The 3,711-nt window shown below is 37.7% G+C and overlaps 1 long non-coding RNA gene across 1 annotated transcript; it reads right to left on the reverse strand.

Moving 5' to 3' along the window:
* Positions 1 to 383: 383 nt before the first annotated feature.
* Positions 384 to 3,711, reverse strand: LOC143654801 (uncharacterized). The gene is made up of 3 exons (XR_013161967.1): positions 3,430 to 3,711; positions 2,202 to 2,287; positions 384 to 521 (listed from the first exon to the last, which is right to left on the reverse strand). It is a non-coding gene; the product is annotated as an uncharacterized LOC143654801 (long non-coding RNA).

Genomic DNA, 3,711 nt, shown 5'->3' on the forward strand with positions numbered 1-3,711 from the left:
GAAGAGAAACAAGATGGATATATTGACTTTTAAGGCCAACATATGTGTAGTTTTCCCTGATAGACATTTACAACTCTGCATTTGTGTGTATACATAATTTGTATATTACTTAAAATATTTTTGGATGCATCTATAAATTTAATCTATACATCAAACTTTACTCATTTCTAAAAGGTCAATTTAATAATCTTTTTGAGAAATTGCCTTAGAAGAAAGATTTGGTATACACAATTATTGTCATAGGGTCAAAGATGAGACAGAGAATATACTACATGAATGTTATTTATTAATTTCTGTTCAGCCACAAATAACACAAAATGACGAACAATAACTTAGAAGCAATGAGTATATTTGCCTTACAAAACAAGCTCATAGACAGGTAACCCAACTGATATGGAGGCTTACTAATGACATCAGCAACTCTTGTTCTTTCATTGTCCCACGTCATCATCCTTATCTTGAGGCTTTCATTTCCATGGTCATAAGATGGTAGTCACAATCCCATGTGTCACGTTTTCATTCTAAAAAAAAAAGGAAAAGGGAAAGGACAAAGAGGAAATGCAGAGGAAACAACCAATATGTGTTTCCTTTTATAGAAACACTGCTGCACCTGCCACGCAGGAGACCTGGGTTCAATGCCCAGTCATGCACTCCCCAAAAAGCAAACAAACAAGAAAAACAAACAGAAAAAATTTCAACAAGTGGTGCTGAAATAATAGGATACTCAGAAGTGAAAATAATGAAATGTGACCCCACCATACAGCATACAAAAAAAAAAAAAAAAAAAAAAAGAAAACCTTTCTGTAAGTCTGACCCAGCGACTTCATGAAGTCCATTAGCTAAAACTGAATCACAATTCTCTGGCCTCGTAAGTCTGAGAAGATGTGTATTTTCAGTTAGCCATTTCCATCCAAGGGAAATTAGAGGTATTTTTAACAGTAAAGGAGAAAATGGAGATTGTATAGGAAACTACTTGTATTGAAAGTACGTGACATAATATATGTTCTGAATTTATATCCCATCCCATGCAGGTATTGAACTGACGTGGTGTTTCAACATGGCAGCAGTTATCAAAAATCATGATGGCTATAGTAAATTAAGCTAGTGTCTGAAAGAATAGTTCTCAGTTTGCTGTGTGTTCTATTTGTTTATTTCAATTCCTCATAAATTAAACTCTAATGTATGTATATCTCTTTTTGAGAGTCAACTATCATAGAGTTTAAGTAACTTTCTCAAGTCACAGCTAGAAAATGTCAGTGTCAGGAATTTAATTTGGATATCTTTGAGTTCACATCTCTTTCTTGTTTGCCATGCTTTCCTTTCCATTCAGAAATTTCAGGCTGAACTATTTTGCACACATTGACATTCATTTCAATCAAACTCAAACTATTTCAAAAATACAGTTTAGATGTAGCTTATTATTTAATTGGTTTTAGACCTTGAGCTCTTTGGGAAATAAGCCTAGAGAGACTTCAGTACCTTGATTACGGTTGAATTATGGTTGAAAATAATGAGTTCAAAAATAAAAAAAAATGAATTAACTAATTAATTAAAGGGATATGTTCTGTGGAGTTAAATGTGACACATGAATGGCAATATCTCCAGCAGCTATAGCTTCTAGAATGATAGATTGAGTTATAAATATGCATGAGTCTTTGATTAATTATGACAAGAAAAGTATTTTTGAATGAGAATGAAAACTTTGAAGAAATTCTTGAAGCAAACTAAACACAGAGATTTTTTAAAGTTAAAACTCAGTTTTACCAAGAGGTATTTCATATGGCTATGACTATGAAATTTCTATGGAAATCCAAAAGTGTTGCTATCATGCCTTCAAAGAAACAATAAACAGGGGCCTTTCATAACACATGAAATAATTTGAAAATAACAAAAAATGTTCTATTGAAAAATAAAAACAAGAAAACACTCTATTTAGCTTACACTATAATCCATATTCTCTGCTGGGTAATTTGGGATGCTGTATACATTAAGAAATTTAGGATCAAAGAGTCCAAAGAATGTGTCCATGATTACATAGGTAGTGTTCTAGTTTGCTATGGAATGTAATATACCAGAAATAGAATGGCTTTTAAAAGGGGGAATTTAATAAATTGCTAGTTTACAGTTCTAAGGCCGAGAAAATGTACCAATTAAAACAAATCTGCAGAAATGTCCAGTCTAAGGCATTCAGGGAAAGATACCTTGGATCAAGAATGCTGATGAAGTTCAGGGTTTCTCTCTCAAGTGGAAGGGCACATGGCGAACACAGTCAGAGTTTCTCTTTCATCTGGAAATGAACATGTATGAACATGGTCAGGGTTCCTCTCTCATCTGGAAGGGCACATGGCAAACACAGCATCATCTGCTAGCTTTTTCTCCTGGCTTCCTATTTCATGAAGCTCCCCAGGAGGCATTTTCCTTCTTCATCTCCAAAGACCACTGGCTCGTGGACTCTGCTTCTTGTGGCTGCCTCGTTCTGCTTTGTGTTCTCTGAATCGCTCATTCTTCAAAATATCTCCTCTTTTATAGGACTTCAGCGACTAATCAAGACCCACTGAAGTGGGTGGAGACATCTTGTTACCTAATCTAGTTTAACAACCACTCTTGATTAAATCACATCTCCAGGGAGATGATCTGATTACAGTTTTAAACATACAGTATTGAATAGGGATTATTCTGCCATTTTACGAAATAGGATTTTGATTAAAACATGGCTTTTCTAGGGGGCATACATCCTTTCAAACTAGCACATTCCACCCTCTGGACCCTAAAAAATACATATTTTCCCCATATACAAAATACATTCATTCCATAACAATATCAGAGAACCTTAAACCATTTCAGTAACATTACAAATACAATACAAGGTTGAAACCAGTACAAAATCTCAATGTTAATTGCAAGCATGGTTTGTCCTAAGGCAAAATTATCCTCTGTCTCTGGACCTATAAAACTCTAAACAAGTTATTTGCTGCCAACATACAAAGAGGGAACATTCATAGGATACATATGCCTATTTCCATAGGGAGGAAGGAACCCAGGGGTCACTGGACTCATACAGTTTCGAAAACCTGCTGGGCAAAATCCACTAGATTTCAGAGTTTGAGAGTCATTGATCTCCAGGACTTCTGAAAGCGGCAGTCCTCCCCTTTCCAAAGGCCTACACAGAGGCCTGCCACTCTCCAAAACACAACCTTGGGGGACATTGGGGAGACCACCTTTTTCTCAGCTCCATCCTCTCCAAGCATCAGGGTTGCACCCTGACTCTCTGCATCTCCAGGGCACACACTCAACCCCTCCATGTGGTGACAGCCGGGCTCTCCCCAAACCCCAAGGAATGTGCTTCACTCTCTCCAAGGCCTGAGGTGGCATGACTTTTCCACTGCAACCAGGTGGAAGGCTAATCCTCTGCCTTTGGGACAAACTCACCTCTCCATGGGCTTGGGTGGGTCCACTCTCCTGGCCCAAGACTTCTTGACTTCAGACTCTGGCCTCCATGGTTTTGCCTCTGAAGTTATTTCTCTTCCAATGCGTCCCTTCTTTGAGCCCTCCAGCCAAGACTGGCAGCGGCTCTGTTTATACAGGTCCAACAGCACTCTAATTGGCTTCTTATGCAGTAGCCTTGGATCATGCCCATCAGACACAAGGAGTTTCCATAAATCCTTCCTGGATAACTCCATGTCTGATCCTGGCTTTCTCTGAAATGGCTGA

This window comes from Tamandua tetradactyla, chromosome 14 (genome assembly GCF_023851605.1).
Source record: "Tamandua tetradactyla isolate mTamTet1 chromosome 14, mTamTet1.pri, whole genome shotgun sequence".
Classification (NCBI taxonomy): domain Eukaryota; kingdom Metazoa; phylum Chordata; class Mammalia; order Pilosa; family Myrmecophagidae; genus Tamandua; species Tamandua tetradactyla.